Source organism: Crinia signifera, chromosome 2 (assembly GCF_055691185.1).
Source record: "Crinia signifera chromosome 2, ASM5569118v1, whole genome shotgun sequence".
NCBI lineage: Eukaryota > Metazoa > Chordata > Amphibia > Anura > Myobatrachidae > Crinia > Crinia signifera.
In genome coordinates this window covers 331,998,374-332,017,784 of record NC_139218.1, presented here as the reverse complement: position 1 = coordinate 332,017,784, position 19,411 = coordinate 331,998,374, and positions in this window count along the sequence as shown.

Genomic DNA, 19,411 nt, shown 5'->3' with positions numbered 1-19,411 from the left:
TTCACATATAAAAAAATTACCTATAATGAAAATACAAAATATTTAATAACACTGGCTAAAAAATACATATATATATATATGCTATACCTGCTTTATTTTGAGCCGTACATTCGTTTTTCTAAAAAACATAATTGCAATATATAAATAATTTATATATTATCAGATGGTAGTCACACTTGATTTTTCATGATTTTCTCATACATGCAAGCATGCATATAAATAGATGCATGCATACATATATGTGGCTGAATCCTCCATGCACTTCTAAGATTTAAACATAAAGTAGAACAATATTTATGGCTATTCCTTTTATGGAATCATGAACAGTTCTCACACCTATTTGTGGCAGTACCAGGGTCTGGTTTTTAAGGGACAGGCAGGGATGTTTCCATCCAACAACTGTCTATCCCCTCCAGACCAAGGCACCACCACCAGCAGACCTAACTCCTAACTGTCATCATTCCACCGAAAGAACAACCTCTATATTTAGTTTATAAAAACGGGACAATATCGCAATTCTCATTTAATCCACCAGGTACTATTGTATTCAATTGGTGGATCCACCAAGTTTCTCGTTTTGCCAATTTTATCTGTAGATTTCCCAGCCTCTCGTCTAGTGTTACATGTTCGATTCCTTTAAATGAAAAATTCTTCAAACTTGACTTTTGACATTTGAAGAAATGTCTTGCTACACTTGAGTGGAGATCTTTATTTACTATACTTCTCTTATGTTCCAAAATGCGCAGCTTCAGATTTCTTTTTGTTTTTCCAATATATTTTGCTCCGCAATTACACTCCAGCATATAGATTACACTACACGTTTGACAATTCATCAGGCTTTTAATTTTATGTACTTTCTCGTTATCAAAGTTCTTAAAGGTGGTCCTTTCCTTGCTCACAAACTGACAAACTAAACACTTAGAACATGGGTAAAATCCCTTTGTGGACCCCAGCCATGTTTTATCATTACCCGTTATTGGTAGGAAACTTGGTGCCAGTCGTGTTTTTAGAGACTGTGCTTTTTTAAAAATTACCTGTGGATATTTGGGTATTACTTTTCCCAAAATCGGGTCTAAAGACAAAATTCCCCAATATTTTTTCAATATTTGTTTAATTTCATTACTGTTATCATTATATCTAGTAACAAATGGAACAAAAAATTCATTCATATCAGATGGGTTCTCTCTTTTTTTATATTCTAGCAAATTTGTTCTCTGGAGATTTTTTGCTCTATCAATACTGTTCTTAATTAATTTTTCAGGGTATTTCTTTTCTCTAAACCTTTCGCTATATATTTCACTTTGTTCTAAAAACTTACAGTCATCCTGGCAATTACGCCTAAGTCTTACAAACTGAGAAAATGGAATGTTGGTTTTCCACCTATCCAGGTGGCAACTTTCAAAGTGTACGTAGCTATTACTATCTACACTTTTTATGAATGTATATGTATTTATCTTTTTATTAGATCCATTACATTTTGATGTATCAAGAACCAAGTCCAGGAACTCAATTTTGCTCTCCTGGAGGTTCGAAGTGAATCTCAAATTCATATCATTCTTATGTAAATAATTAACAAACTCCTGGAATTCATTCGGTGTACCCCCCCAAATTATCAGAACATCATCGATGTATCTTTTAAATAATTTTATATGCTTTAAAAAAGGATTCATCAATTCATTAAAGACAAAATTGCGCTCCCAAATCCCAAGATACAGACACGCAAAGCTTGGCGCAAAGGGCGTTCCCATCGCGGTTCCGCACCTTTGCACCAAGTACTGATCCTGGAATTTGAAAAAATTATTTTTCAAGATGTATCTCATACATTCTATAATGAATTCTCTTTTTTTGTCCCCTAAGCTGGGATCCTCAAGGAGAAAATGGTTGACAGCATTTAAGCCCTTCTCGTGAGGAATGCTGGTGTACAGGGCTTCAATATCTATAGTACACTAGCAGCAGGAGTTGTCCCATTCAATTTCCTCTAAGATCTTAAGAATTTGCGTTGAGTCTTTTATATAAGTATCCAATCTAATAACATAATCTTTTATACATAAATCAACAAATTCTGACATCTTTGATGTTGCGGACCCTATCCCCGAAATTATCGGGCAACCCGGGGGATTTTTTAAGGACTTATGCAGTTTCGGGAGATAATAAAAAATTGGCAACCTTGGATAATCCACCAATAGGTATCCCAGCTCCTTTTTATTGATACAACCATTTTTATGGCCTTCCCTAATAATGGAATTAATTTCATTGACTATTTTCTCTGTTTGATCCTATTTTATTTTTTCATATGTATTCACATCACCTAAAATTCGCCATGATTCCTTTAAATAATCATCTTTATCGATAAGCACCACCCCCCCCCCCCTTGTCCGCACTTTTTATAACAAGGGATTCATTTTTTTCTAACTCTCTCAGGGCCTTAATTTCAAAATTACTTAAATTGTTTTTATTATTACTTTTAGATTTTGATTTTTGTTCTAATTGACTCAGATCCTTTTTGATTAAGTCAAAATAGGTCTCCACATAATTGCCCCTTGACTCTATGGGGTAAAAGGATGATTTTTTCTTTAGTTTTGTCAGTGCTTCATCATTAATATTTTCAGGTGTTAATTTTTCTATAGGGTTGGCTGACTTTAAAAAATGTCTTTTTAGTGTTAGGTTTCTAACAAATTTATTGGCGTCAATGAACAAATTAAAGTCATTTGGATCCTCACTTGGTGCAAAATTTAAACCTCTTTTTAACAATTTTATATCCTCTGTTTTTAGCTCATAACTTGATAAATTAAAAATGCCATTATTTATCGATAATTCCCTCCTCTCCATCTTTTTCCATTTTCCTCCTCTCTTTCCTCTTCTTGTACCTCTTTTTTTCTTTTTTGTGATATTGGGGTTTCCTGCTGTTTGTCCCTTCTCTCCTGCTGGTTGTCCCGCCAGTTTTACCTGAAATTTCTTTTTGTGTATTTTTCCTTGTATGAGAAATTTCTCTGTCTCTCATTTTTTGAATGTTTTGGGGTTTCTATTTTTTCATATCTATTTGATAGGGGTAACTCAAATCTTCTCTCTGGTCTTTTAAAGTCCCTTTTATTGTTTTTTCTATATGGTACTTGTTTCCAAGAATCATTTTCCCAATCTATCCTCCTTTCAGTATTTCTGGCCCAGTTTCTTACTCTATCATTTTTATAATCCATAAGATCTCTTTTAAATTTTTACACTTTTGTTTCAATAATTTCTTTTTCCAATTTATTTACTTTGTCATCAATTTCTTTTTTTATTTCTCTATAATCCTCCAAACCTTTAATCGGCTCTACTTTAGTAAGAAGTGCATTCATTTCATTATCCAACTCTGTTAGTTCCCTCTTCCTTTCAATTACGATTAATTTCATTAATTCTTTGGAACAGGCATCTAAGGTGTTATACCATTTCTCTTTAAACTCAGCTCTTTCATTTCCAAAAGTAGGATTTTTATGAATCCTTAACCCTCTTGGAATTCTATCTACTTCCAAATAGTTTTCAATTGAGGTAATCTCCCAACTTAAACGCATCTCTTTAATTAGGAGTTTTTCTTGATAGTCACAAATTGACTCTATATCCATATCCTCATTTGAACTCTTTGGAAGCTCATTTTGAGATTTTTTTAAATGATCATTAAAAATCTTGTGACATTCATCATATCTCTTTGTTCTATAGTCAGTACGCAACATTCTCTATTTGCAGGTAAGCAAAAAACACACACAAATAGCTAAGAAGACAGTAATATAAAAAGTCTACAATCACAAATATTACCACACTTTTGTATATACTCTTCTACAGCCGATCGCTGCTAGAGGATTTTAGGAAGTCCACAATCTCCAAAAACAGTTTATCCTCAAAAAGCGCTGATCGCTGTAGCAAATATGTAATGTCCCAGGTTTTGATTACTCAGACTGGTGCAGCTCTCCTGTATGGGCCCTTCCAAGCAGCCCAATCTGTAGATTTGTAAAAAAAAAAAGGAAAAAACAAGAGGCGCACAATAGTGTAGTATTTTAGATTTAAAAGCATCAATCTTTACTCATAAAAAGTTCACTCACAAAAGTACAGGTGTTATCATCACAATAACACAAAAGCGCATAAGTATATCACCAATTTGGGGCTATCTGGAACGTAGCACGCTGTACAAACAGTCTCTCTCCTGGACTAAGCCGCGTCACCACGTGTCACCGCGTCACCGCGTCACCACGCGTCACCAGCTTCCGTCCTTTAGCTCCGCCCAAACGCGTTTCGTCCTTGCCGGACTTCGTCAGTGGGTGTGTCCGTTCATGGACCTTGTGTGTATATATAGCCCTCTGATTAGCAATCATTAATTACATCATTTGACAGCGTTGCTTTCAGGGGAGTGCCGGACTTCTTTCACTTTCTTTCAGACATATTTATTGCCTTCTTTTACTCGCATCATTCTATGCATATCACTGAATGCGGCGGCCATTTTTGTGAAGAAGATGTCTCTATTACTCACGGCGGCCATCTTATTATGGATTGTAGCCATAGATCTTATTATAAAACAGCGATTCAGTCACCGGCATTTCCGTCAAAGCAGCGCTTCACAAAATTCACATATAAAAAAATTACCTATAATGAAAATACAAAATATTTAATAACACTGGCTAAAAAATACATATATATATGCTATACCTGCTTTATTTTGAGCCGTACATTCGTTTTTCTAAAAAACATAATTGCAATATATAAATAATTTATATATTATCAGATGGTAGTCACACTTGATTTTTCATGATTTTCTCATACATGCAAGCATGCATATAAATAGATGCATGCATACATATATGTGGCTGAATCCTCCATGCACTTCTAAGATTTAAACATAAAGTAGAACAATATTTATGGCTATTCCTTTTATGGAATAATGAACAGTTCTCACACCTATTTGTGGCAGTACCAGGGTCTGGTGTTTAAGGGACAGGCAGGGATGTTTCCATCCAACAACTGTCTATCCCCTCCAGACCAAGGCACCACCACCAGCAGACCTAACTCCTTACTACTGAGTGATACTAAACTGTGTATTCATATAGGACAGCAGGTATTATTCAGTGCGCCCTGAGACCACTGGCTCCCCCAAGCCACAGCTGGGGCTGCCACACCATAGTTACGCCACTGCTCCAGAGCAATAAGATGCCAACTTTGCAAAAGGTAGACTATACAAGATACCTGATCACTATTATCTGATAAGTTGCAGCCGTCATCCTTTCCACGTATCCAAATCACTGAGCTGCTTATTTTTGTGTGTGCGTGTTTTTAAAGGTTTGAGAATGTGACCTTGAAATGCTGACTTCTTTATTCTTCAGTGGTAGATTCAGTTAAACAATTTTATGTCCTTTAAATATATATATATATATATATATATATATATATATATATATATATATATATATATATATATATATAATATTACCGGTTGAGTACATACAAGCATTTTAGATAAGGGTTTTTTCCAGCTTTTGGAATATTTTATTTAATTTTGTAATAATAGTTTCTATTAAAGCTTTAAGATACACACACAAAAATATCAAGGGGGGGGGGATAAAAATGAAATGGGGTTAGGGCTGTGGTTCCCAAACTGTGTGCCGTGGCTCCCTGGGGTGCCTCGGGACACTTGCAGGGGTGCCACGAGTTGGTCGTCCAGGACCAATTCAAATTATTTGTGATCAATTATTTATGGACAAAACCCAGTGCTGGTGGCTGCCAATCATAAAATATGTACAATCAGAAGCAAATCATGCCCTTTACCACATAACTGAACCTAAGAAGCACATATAAACAATCTACTTCATTGTAGATATATTTTTGTTGGGCCTAGGGGTGCCGTGGAAAAATTCTGATACTGTAGGGTGCCGTGATTCGAAAAAGATTGGGAACCCCTGGGTTAGGGTAAAGATGTAACATAGAAATAACATATAAACAATAAGTAAAAAGCATTATAATTGAAAGTAGTTGATATTAAACACCACATGATGCACAGGAAATGTACATGTTAATGTTCCATTAGGCCAACCACAATGTATGCAAATATCAAACAGTATGGCTAGAATTTGGAGAGTGTAACATGAAGAGATCTTATTACGAATTGTCAGCCAAGGGCTGATGCTGTTTCCCCCTATACTGACCCCATTTAAGGCACCTCATACACATTGATATAGGTGCTGTAGAGTACATGCAATCCGCAATTTCAAACAGATAATGCTTGTGTATTTTATTCTCGATGGTTTGTGTAGTTGGGATGGCAGAGGATTTCCACAACTGAGCAATGGCGAGCCTTCGTAGCGATTAAAATGTGTCCTAATAGATAGAAGTCCCCAGCAGACAGTCCCCCAGGGCAGAAAGGAATATATTTTTTCACATATTTACCTGGTCCACTGGTGGTGCCTCCATGGTCCCCCTGGCATCCACTGTGTCCCCCGGCATCCACGGTGGCCTTCAGGATACTCTTTATCGGTCCCAGGGGTGCATTGCGTAAGTTTTCAGGTGTTGTGATGTCACCCGTGTACTCGTGCAATGCACCCCTGGGACCGGAGATGCCACTGAAGAGGGCTCTGAAGCCTGCCGTGGACACCATGGTTTTTGGAATATTTTGGTTTTTGGATATACGGGGACGGGATACTCAACCTGTATTTGATTTCATATTCCCCTCCTGGGCTGAGAAAATTACATTTTTGAATGCTCTTGTGTGTCAAAATGTCTAGATGTTTTACATTTTAAAACCATTTTATGCCACAAACTGAGATTTTAAAATATATACAAGTATTTAATTTAGATACTTATTGTAGTAACTGTGTGCAGAAAATATGAGTAAAATGAATGGTAAAGCAATTTGCATTGCATCACTTGACTTGGAATTGTTCCTTTTCTAAATTGAAAGTTTTTTTATTTACATTCTTGTTATTTTCTTATACCAACCTACTGTATAAAGCCGTGTTCTGCTCTTGTTTGCTTCCACCTTTAAGGTTCTGCTTTAGCTCTCACTTGTGCACTGTAATGTTCATACATAGCGGTAACAAAACAGGCCATGTGGCAGAAGTCTTCCCAATCATTTTACTTAGCCCGGATGTAGCATGGCTCTACAATACTGGACTATGGGATTGCAGGTTGGTGTTGGAACTGGCACTTTAACTGTTGCTTTAAAAAGTAAACCCCTCCTGCACCCCCATAATGCCAAAGATAGTGCACATTTTAGTGGGCTGCCTTGAACCCTTGCTGTAAGTCCCTTTCTTACACGGGACTTTAGCCCCGTACTGAGTGTAGTTTAGCACAGATCGCTCAGCACACATAAGGCACCAATACACGCTTCGATCCCGGCGTACGTTCTGTGCTTAACTAGCACACATCGCATCGTATGCCTTGTGCATGCGTTGTGCATGCAATACGATGCGATGCGATAAAAAGCTAGTACAAAAAGTATGTGCAGCACATACTTTTTGTACTGTGCGTTGAGGTGCCGCGGGAGCGCGCACCTCTTAGCACACATCGCACCGACGGGATTGGTGCGTGTATGGTCACCATTACTATGCACCAGTGATGGAGAGAACACTGGCGATCTGACCAGATCTTGACTACATGTAAAAGCAAGATCATACACTCTAATGGTTGAACTCGATGGATGCACGGCTTTATTCTGCCTTAAGTACTAGTACTACTGTATGTAACTATGGGCCTTATTCGAGTTCACTCTTTCAGACAAAATCCTTCTTAGATGGACAAAACCATGTGCACTGCAGGGGGGCAGATGTAACTTGTGCATAGAGAATTAGATTTGGTTGGGGTTTTACTTCAAAGTGAGATCTATATTGCAGTGTTAAAATAAAGCAGCCAGTATTTACCCTGCAAAGAATCACCAAAAAATCACCAAATCTATTTCTATCTGCACATGTTACATCTGCCCCCCCTGCAGTGCACATGGTTTTGTCCATCTAAGAAGGATTTTGTCTGAAAGAGTGAACTTGAATAAGGCCCTATGTAAGGTGGACCATAGGTCAGTTGAGGCTTATTGTTACCTCTTTATCGGCTGTGTGTCAGATTTCATGCCTCTGTAGTGACCATGCGCTAATAACATCCTGACACTTCTAATGATGACATGCCTTCTATGCGGTATATTTACTAAACTACAGGTTTTTAAATGTGGAGACAGCAAACAGCAACCAATCAGAAGTAGAATCTGATTGGTTGCTGAGGTTGCTGAGGACAAAGGACCTAATTCTGGTCCTTTCGCAGCAGGGCTGCGTTCGCACGGGGTCTGATGTTTTTGTTCTGCTCACGTGCATACTCAGGGTGCATGCACCCTTGACGAACAGACTGTTTGCTGGGTGTTTGCACCCAGGACAGCGGGCAGAGGGCGGATAGGGGCATGGGGCTGCAAGCCTCATCAGCATATGGGAACACTCAGCGTTTTATGGGCATTCCCATGAAAACACTGGGCGTTCTCATCAGAGGCAGAACTCTGGGAGGCAATGGAGTCATCTGCCGCCGGGCTCCTGCTCCCAAGGGGGCACCTCTCCTCCACTGTGAGTTTGAATCAGTTAATTGAAAGCCGTTTATATCACTTCTGTGGCTGACTCCCCCTCCTAGCAGGACCATAGATGCCACACTCTCTTTTTTTCTAAACATAATATCCATAACATACATACATGCATACATATATTTATATAAGGTGGTGTGTATGTGTGTGTTGGGGGGCACCAATTTTTATCTTGCCTCCGGGCAATTGAGACGAACTTACGCCACTGGTTCTCATGCTAATGAGGCCATGACGTGGGGGTGGGCAGCTGACATCACCGGATGTCAGCTGCCCACCCATTTCCTTGCCAGCGTGTACGCCTATGTAAGTGACTTGAAAGTCACTTTTATATGCATGTACCTTCCACATCCTTTGGTGGTCAGTGACCATCGAAAGATGTGGGAGGTTCCCCCTGCCCTGCGAATGGATGTTACTGTGTAACATCCATTTGCAAGCCCATGCGAGCGAGTCACCTTTGGGAAATGGGCAGCACCAGTCGAACATTCGCACGGCGGGGTTTGGTGGACTCGCGAGGCGAATTTGCAGCCTTACGGATAAACCAGAATAACCGCCCAATATCTGCACAGCTGAAAAGTTGCACTTTAGTAAATACACCCCTATGAACCAATCGCACCCTAACTTGCTGCATAGTGTAGGGATTATTATTCATATACTGGCTCTAAACTATTATAATTTTTGTAGAAACAAAATGATAATAATTAGCAACACAATCTAATCATACTATACATTACATGCAAATTACAATATCACAACTATTTTTTTTTTTTTTTATATATTCTTTATTTATGGTTTTCAAGTATAGGGAAACAACAATACAGTATTTGAAACATTTGTCTAAAACAGTTGCTACAATCCAGTACAGTGAACAAAGTCAATCTATTCAAAACTTTTTCTTCTGATATCGCCTTTACATGTTCAATGAAAAAGAGTCCATTGCAACTTAACCATCTAATCAATCAATTTACCTAATGTAACTCTGTGCATTGCTAAGCGCAAAACACTTTTAGGGAGTGAAGGTTTGGGATTGGCGGGAAGGGGGGTGAGGACACGGTGAAAGATGGGGAGAGGGGGGACGGGGGTACTTGCCTTATGGAGGAAGTGGTTTTAGAAACACAATAAACACCTTATTTAGATTGACGGGATCCATTGGTCTAAGATTTTTCTTCCTTTATATCCCATAAAGTCAGGCGTTTCTAAACTAGATTGCTAGGGAGCGTTAGGCATGTGACTTTTATATGGGGGCGAGGCCTTGTACTCCAGCCATGGTAGCCATGTGGCCACGTACTCTGATTGTTTATCTGTTGTAGAGTAATAAACATCTTCCATGGTTCTATAAAATTCTACTCTCTGAAACCACTCCCATATAGTCGGGGGTGATGTTGATCTCCAATGCACTGGCACTATCGCTCTTGCTGCATTGTTAAGATGTTTCAGAAGTGAGCATCTGTATTTCACGAAGGGTATGGTGGAATGGGACAACAGCCAGAAGTCGGGCCTCTCCGGTGCCCGGAATCCCAGGATCTCCGATGAGATCCGTATTACATCCTCCCAGAATTTTACTATCTTCGGGCAATCCCACCATATATGGATCAGGGTCCCTTTCTGCAAGTTGCATCGCCAACACATAGGGGAAACTGAGGGGAAGAATCTGTGTATCTGTGGAGGGCACCTATACCATCTGGTCAATAGTTTATATTGCGTCTCCACGACCTCCGGGCTTGTAGAGCAGCGGGACATGCTTAAACATTATATCAGCAGATGTGTGACCTTAGCATGTAAATTGATGTACTTATACTTCTACATAACCTTATCTAAAATAAAGACTCGGAGACATGGATTTGGCAGAATTTGTTAGCTGAGTTTATTTAAACTTTAAACTAATTTTGAAGTTTTATTTATTTTAATGGTTATTTTATGGTGGCCAGAAAGAACGGCTAAAACTTATTAAGCTCCACCCCCCAAACTAACTTGCGTAAATCAGCCTAACTCAGAAAACGGTATCCACTCAACCTACAACATTGACTACCCACCCATCCGGGTGGGTTCGCAGTCCCCGAGCGGGTAATCCAGCGAAAGGCCTAAGCCAACGAGAGGCGAGCGCACCGAAAAACAAGCCAATTCCGCAACTACCAAAACGTAATAACTAATCTAAAATCTATGAACTTGCCGTTCTTTCCCGCCAATCAGCTAACGCGATTAACACCAAGACCAACCCCCCCCAAAACAAAAACAATTAGGGAAGGGAGGGTGGGAAATTTTCCTGAGAAGAGAGGGAGACTCCTCCCCCTGCATCCCATATTAACCCAGCTAAGCTGCCAAACACCATGTCCCTATTGGACACTCCGAGTCACATGCTTACCCTAAGCCTACACCCAGCTTCATCATGTTTAATACACTACATGGCTATGCAGCCATTTCGTTGTCCTAAACATCATATCAGCAGATGTGTGACCTTAGCATGTAAATTGATGTACTTATACTTCTACATAACCTTATCTAAAATAAAGACTCGGAGACATGGATTTGGCAGAATTTGTTAGCTGAGTTTATTTAAACTTTAAACTAATTTTGAAGTTTTATTTATTTTAATGGTTATTTTATGGTGGCCAGAAAGAACGGCTAAAACTTATTAAGCTCCACCCCCCAAACTAACTTGCGTAAATCAGCCTAACTCAGAAAACGGTATCCACTCAACCTACAACATTGACTACCCACCCATCCGGGTGGGTTCGCAGTCCCCGAGCGGGTAATCCAGCGAAAGGCCTAAGCCAACGAGAGGCGAGCGCACCGAAAAACAAGCCAATTCCGCAACTACCAAAACGTAATAACTAATCTAAAATCTATGAACTTGCCGTTCTTTCCCGCCAATCAGCTAACGCGATTAACACTAAGACCAACCCCCCCCAAAACAAAAACAATTAGGGAAGGGAGGGTGGGAAATTTTCCTGAGAAGAGAGGGAGACTCCTCCCCCTGCATCCCATATTAACCCAGCTAAGCTGCCAAACACCATGTCCCTATTGGACACTCCGAGTCACATGCTTACCCTAAGCCTACACCCAGCTTCATCATGTTTAATACACTACATGGCTATGCAGCCATTTCGTTGTCCTAAACATCATATCAGCAGATGTGTGACCTTAGCATGTAAATTGATGTACTTATACTTCTACATAACCTTATCTAAAATAAAGACTCGGAGACATGGATTTGGCAGAATTTGTTAGCTGAGTTTATTTAAACTTTAAACTAATTTTGAAGTTTTATTTATTTTAATGGTTATTTTATGGTGGCCAGAAAGAACGGCTAAAACTTATTAAGCTCCACCCCCCAAACTAACTTGCGTAAATCAGCCTAACTCAGAAAACGGTATCCACTCAACCTACAACATTGACTACCCACCCATCCGGGTGGGTTCGCAGTCCCCGAGCGGGTAATCCAGCGAAAGGCCTAAGCCAACGAGAGGCGAGCGCACCGAAAAACAAGCCAATTCCGCAACTACCAAAACGTAATAACTAATCTAAAATCTATGAACTTGCCGTTCTTTCCCGCCAATCAGCTAACGCGATTAACACCAAGACCAACCCCCCCCAAAACAAAAACAATTAGGGAAGGGAGGGTGGGAAATTTTCCTGAGAAGAGAGGGAGACTCCTCCCCCTGCATCCCATATTAACCCAGCTAAGCTGCCAAACACCATGTCCCTATTGGACACTCCGAGTCACATGCTTACCCTAAGCCTACACCCAGCTTCATCATGTTTAATACACTACATGGCTATGCAGCCATTTCGTTGTCCTAAACATCATATCAGCAGATGTGTGACCTTAGCATGTAAATTGATGTACTTATACTTCTACATAACCTTATCTAAAATAAAGACTCGGAGACATGGATTTGGCAGAATTTGTTAGCTGAGTTTATTTAAACTTTAAACTAATTTTGAAGTTTTATTTATTTTAATGGTTATTTTATGGTGGCCAGAAAGAACGGCTAAAACTTATTAAGCTCCACCCCCCAAACTAACTTGCGTAAATCAGCCTAACTCAGAAAACGGTATCCACTCAACCTACAACATTGACTACCCACCCATCCGGGTGGGTTCGCAGTCCCCGAGCGGGTAATCCAGCGAAAGGCCTAAGCCAACGAGAGGCGAGCGCACCGAAAAACAAGCCAATTCCGCAACTACCAAAACTTAATAACTAATCTAAAATCTATGAACTTGCCGTTCTTTCCAGCCAAAGCGGGGCTCCGGTCCCGGAGACCCCGCCCCGCCACCATACTATTGAACCAAAGCTACCACGATCAGCAGATCCTCCACAAATATCCGCAAACCTGCCTTGACAAGATGTATCCCGTCAGGCCTATAAAGCTGGTGAAACCTGAATCTAATCCTCTCATGTGGCACCACAGCACCACCAGCCTGTAGAACCCAACGAGCCACAGCTGTGTTCAGCTTTTTCCTGGCTTCGTCAATCGCACGACAGTCCCTGGCACCTCTCCAATACAGGCGAGGAACTATAAATGACCATATCAGGGTGCAAGTGGGCCATGCGGCCCCAATGGCGGCCAGATCTCCCAGGATCAAGGCCCTTAACTCTAATTGTGACATCTTTCCCAGATCATTGCCGCCCAAATGAAGTACCAACACTTCTGGCAGGCCAAAATTCTTCACCTTCATAAGAAGAAAAGCCCTTAGCTTGCGCCAGGACATTCCTCTAACTCAAAGCCAACGCACACGCTGGCAGCCAACCACCACCGGACCTTCGCCTGACTCCATGAGCCTGCCTGCCCAATAGACAAATGAATGACCTACCACCCACACCCTCACGTTGTCGAAGCCCACACCTGAAGGAAAAAATGGATGAGATGGATTACTATGGATTCTTAAAAGGACAGGAATGAACATTTTAAGGGAGGATCTGCCAAAAGAAAAAATTTGTTTGTTGCACAATTTGGTGCGGTAGCACTGCTTCAATAGCAATTGAAGCCACTCCTAGACACAAAAGGTAAGAAACACACATAGGGAGGGAAAGGTAGTGGAAGGGTATCGGAAAGAAAGGGATTACTCGGCCGGAGGAAAAACGTCTGAACCTGCCGAGGGACTCTTAATTGGAGCCAGATTAGCCGAATTAATAAGCCAAATTCAGTCCGTCAGGTCAGGCAAAAAAGCGTGAAAACTCCGGACGCTGGCCCAACAACAGAGCGTAGCTAATCCCCGAGTAGGAAACAGGCGGGCTGGGGTAACATAGGAATACAACCAAACAGCTGGAAACCGAACACACACAGACTAACCGGGCAGGAGATGCGGACGTATGTACTTTCTATAGCTCGCAGAGCGCCATCTACCCAATGCTCTGATGTCTCTAGCTTGCCAACCTGCCCTAGCTGCTGATGTTGCCGCACCTATTCTAAAGGAGTGGGTGCCAAAATCCTCTGCTGCCAAGCCCAAGCTCTCCAAACAATGCCTCATCATCCAGTCAAATTGGTACCTGGTCAAAGGTAGCCCATCATAGTGCAACAGCCAAGACCCATCCGAATCCAGTCGCACTAGCTCGTATTGCCCTGCCAGAGCTACCGGGCAGATAGATACCGGCAAAACAGGAGGCATTGACACCCACTTACCCTTTGCTAACTGATCTGTTTTTGAGCGCCGAATCCTGCACCAAAGCGCCTGCCTCTCTATCCGTATGTCCGATGCCAGCAATTGAGAATCCCTATGCTTAGAAGGAGCAACCAGTTCAAGTATTCTAAAAGCCCCATGAAATGCAACTGAAAAGGCTAAACGAAATAACAGAGTTTCAAACGCAGACTCAGCATGACAAGCTACTTTATCTAATAAGGAAGGGAGAATTGAAGCATCGATGGGACGCCTGCTGTCGGGGGCCACCGGGGCTCTACGCAACCACCCTCTCATAGCTCTACGCACCAAGAAGCCTTTGGTAAAGTCAGGGAGCCCTTTTAGCTGAGCAAAAAAGGCTATTCCTGCCAAATAACTAACTGCTACCGCCCTGGATTTGCCTGAGTTGTAAAGTTTAAAGAGAAAAGATAGCAGAAGTTTCTGCCTCCGCCAACCTGGCTGCGCAGACCCTCCGGAGAAAGCTTCCCATTCCGACCAAGCCTGGCGGTACTTCCTAAGCGTAGCCGGCGCTACCGACAGTTCCGCTAGGCCCTCCATTCCGGCCTGATGACCTGCCAAACATAAGGAGAGCACGAAACCCCGAAAGCGTCAGCCCCTGGCACTAGCTTACGAAAACGCTCCCACTGAAACCGGGAAAGCGCATCTGCAACCTCGTTCTGAACACCAGGAACATGCCTCGCCTTAAACAAGATGTTGAACCGCAAACACTGTAGCGACAGCTGCCCCAGGACCCTCAGCACCAGAATAGATTTAGCCTTCTGGTTATTAATTGCGTGGACAACGCTGTAGTTGTCACACCAAAAAAGTATGCTGCGATTCGCCAAGCAAGGTCCCCAAATCTCGATTGCTACCATGATCGGGAAAAGCTCAAGAAGCAGCATATCCCTGTTAAGGCCCTTTCTCAACCACTCCTCAGGCCAAGCCTCTGCGCACCATCTCCCATCTAGGTAGCACCCAAATCCTGTGGAACCCGCAGCGTCAGTGAAGAGTTGCAACCTGGAGCTATCCACCATCGGAGCCAACCAAATGCGAATGCCATTGAAATCCTCTAAAAACGAGGACCAGATGACAAGGTCACGCTTGATCTCAGTTGACAGGCGCACAAAATGGTGAGCTCTTTTAACTCCAGCAGTGGATCGCTCCAACTTGCGACAAAACAACCGTCCCATTGGTATAACTTTGCAAGCAAAGTTAAGCTGGCCCAGAAGGGACTGAGCCTGACGCAATGTCACCTTGCGAGACCCCTTGCACTGCGCGATGGCCTCCCTCAGCTTCTCCACCTTGTCTGGAGGCAAACAACAACAGCCTGCCTCCGTGTCAATCTGGATCCCCAGAAAAGACAGGCAGGTAGTGGGGCCCTCAGTCTTTTCATCAGCAATGGGCACGCCAAATTTAGCAAAAATGTCCCGTAAGCTGAGCAAGATGCACTCACATTGATCGGATCCCGCAGGTCCCACGCAGAGGAAGTCGTCGAGATAATGAGCGATCCCGCTCAAACCCGAGGACCTCTCCACGCACCAATGCAAAAAGGTACTGAACCTTTCAAAGAATGCACAGGAAACTGAACACCCCATTGGCAAACATTTGTCAATGAAGTATTCATCCCCCATGCGGAAGCCCATGTACCTAAAAGCATTGGGATGTAACGGTAAAAGACGGAATGCCGATTCGATGTCAATTTTTGCCAAAAGAGCTCCTGGACCATAGGACCGGACCATCGCGAGTGCATCATCAAAAGACTGGTAAGTTACCGAACAGCATTCGAATGGAATGGCATCGTTAACTGAAAATCCAACCGGATAGGATAGGTGTTGGATTAGCCTAAACTTACCCGGGTCCTTTTTTGGCACCACACCGACAGGTGAAATGATCATGTCAGCAATCGGAGGTGACAAAAAGGGGCCCGCCATGCGACCCAAGTGTACCTCCTTCATGACCTTCTCCCTTAAAACTGAAGAATGGTATCTTGCTGATTGCAGATTCCTAAACGCCCCCCCCCTTTAACTTCACCCCTAACTGGCAAACTGAAACCAACAGAAAAACCTTTTAACAAAAACTCTGCAGCTTCCCTGTCAGGATAACTTTGAAGCCATGGGGACATGGCCTTAACACAAACCGGTGTCACTGCCCTAGCGAGCAGAGCCTGAGGAGGGAGGTCTATTTGAAGTCGCGGGACCCGCCCCTCTGGAGGGGCGGCCCCCTCAAAAGCAGCTGGACGAAGGGTGACTGCCAGAACAAGTGATGCATATATGCTTGTAACGGCAACGCTGACCCATATTGCAGAAGGAATTATTAAAAGCATAACACTTCCCTCTAGTTGACCCCGGAGCAAATGATCTACCCCCCGGTGTAAAACGCTTAGCCGCCGAGCTATCCGTGATAGCCCTCTGAGGCGTATTGCTCGGGGGTGCTGCCGGCGCCGGAGGCCGACCACTATCAGTCACTTCCGAGTGAACCCTGGCAACCTCCATCCAAACCTCCACATCTTTACAGCCAAAATCTATTATGTGTAAGCAATCCTGCTTGCGCCTAAACTGCTCATCATACTTCCTCCAGGCAACCCCACCGTACCTTCTGTACATATCGTGGACCATATGAATATAGCGAATAATGTTCATATGCTCCTCCGGCCTATCTTCCAAGTAGCATGCCGCAAATACACAGAAACCGGATAACCAGTTATCATAGGATCTGAAAGCTTCGGAACCAACACCCCCTTTCGCCTTTGCAGCCTTATGGGCTTTCTTTGCCTCGTCTGTCAAGCTGAATAAATCCACAAAGTCACCCTTCTGGATTTTCTTCCGACAGCTTTCCCGAAGGCCTCGGAGGTAGGCCACACTAGGTAGATTCCTACGCTTCCTTTCCCTCCTGGAAATTGAAGCTAGGCGCTTGCGCTTGTCACCCTTTCTACGCTTCCCAGCCTCCTTCTTAGCGTACTTAGCTGCCCTCTTACGAGCTTTAGCTGCACTACCCACATCAGATCCCCCAGGGGAAGAAGAGGAGGAAGAGGAGGAGTAGCGCGAGGAATGAGAGCCCCCAGAGGATGAGCCCGAACTTGACCCCCTTTCGCCATCTGAAGAACCATCACCTGATGTTCCAGCCTGCTCTTCCCACGTATCATCATCATCATCATCGACGTCGACATCCGTGTCCACTAAGTCGACTGTCACTTCCTTCTTTCCTTGACTCCGACCGGTAGCCTCACCACCTGTGGGAACACAAGAAGGGGGCCTCGGGGACCGCGAGCGCCTATTGCGCTTGGGCTGCCTGCGTGACGGACCAGGTCCAGATTCCAAAAAACCGCTCTCATCCTCAGCCACTACAGGAGTCTGCACACGACCAAATGCCCTCACAAACTCCGAGCAGCCTGGTATAGGCTCAAACACACTCTGCCCACTACTACCTGCACCCCCTTCTCCATCAGGCCTGCCCTCCAATAAGGGAGCAAGGGCACCAGCCATTGAGGACAACGCTGCAGAGAGCAAAGCAGGGTCAAAAGAGGCAGAGGATGCACCCCCACCAGAGGCCTCAGCAGCTGAATCAGCCCCATGTCGGCCGCCGCGGGTTGATGCTCTCCCCCTTGCCTGACCCCGACCCGCTGCCCCAGCAGCTCTATTAACCCCTGATGGCACCGGCTCCTGTCTCTCCCATGATGGCCTATAGCCATAAAAAGGAGTATCCGGGTCAGGAGCAGGCTCCATAGGCAAATCCACCTCAGGCTGCGCCTGTCCCTGCCTGACGCCAGCTCTCCCTGACACTGCAGCCCTGTTGCCTGCACCGCCACGCCCCCTTGCACTCCCAGGCCTAGCCGCCATTACGCCGCGCTGACGCGACTCTTCCGCGGCTAATGGCTGCCTCCCGCCTCCGGCACCGCTAGCAAGAACCCCAGCCGGAGCGGAGGCCCCAGCACTACGCCGGGCACCTCTCGCATAGCTGCGCCCGCCGCGTAACACGGCCGCGCCGCGACCCCTCCCAGCCCTACCCGCAGACGGCACAGCAGTCGCCGTCCCCCTTCCCTGACCAGCAACCACCGCCCGACCGCGAGCAGGGATCAAGGGGGCATCAGCGGCTACTTCTGCACCCACCGGAGCCTCACTCCCGGCATGGCCCTCACCCACTTCAGCCGCAAAGCGAGCAGGCCGCCTGGCGGCGCGCCTGGGACGCTGGGGAGCTGGCCTAGACATGGCAACAGGCACAAGTAGCGCACAAATCACCAAAATTACCCTCAAACACCTCACAAACCCCAGCTAGTAACCAAAGCACACTCTTCTCCAAACTATACCTCAAACCTCCTACAAAAACCCTATGTATTACCACAGAATTCACACAGAAAACCAAGCACAACCACTCACCTCAAATTTTTCTGAGAAGAGAGGGAGACTCCTCCCCCTGCATCCCATATTAACCCAGCTAAGCTGCCAAACACCATGTCCCTATTGGACACTCCGAGTCACATGCTTACCCTAAGCCTACACCCAGCTTCATCATGTTTAATACACTACATGGCTATGCAGCCATTTCGTTGTCCTTCACAATGTTTTTCCCATTTTATGTGTATGCCCCTAGGGGAAAGGTCAGCGTCCCAGGCCGAGCAGAAAGTAGGGGTATCAGCGGAGTGTGCCTGTAGTATAAGCTTATAGATGGCCGATACTATATGGGCTGGTTCTGAGGCCTGTGTGCACAGTAATTCAAATGTTGTGGGGTTCTTTGCTAGTGCGACGGAAGATCTTTGTGACTGGGTGAAATATCTTACTTGGAAGTAGAACCATATATCTGACTGTTGTAATGCGTTGGCTTCTTTTAAGTCGTTAAAGGGTTTAATGTTTCCACCTGTTACCAAGTCTAGTATTCTAAACAGTCCCCCCCTGTGCCATCTGCGTGCTACAGTTCCTGATGTGCCCGGGCCAAAGTCTGGGTTGTTAATTATCGGGAGGAGAAGAGTGTCCGGGGACGTGAGCCCCAGTTTGTACCGCACAGACTTCCATATTGTCAGAGTTGGGTCAACCGTCGGGTGTGTTGTGCGAGTTATTTTGGGGAGCCAGGGAGTCGCCTGCAAATCTAATCCTGAGGCATGTTTTTCAACTGCCACCCACTGTTTCGCGTTAGTGCCGGGTCTCGACCAGTCTAGGATTCTGTGTATTACCGCTGCCTGGTGATACGCTTGCAACCAAGGCAGCTGTTGGCCTCCTTGGGCTTTTCTGCGAA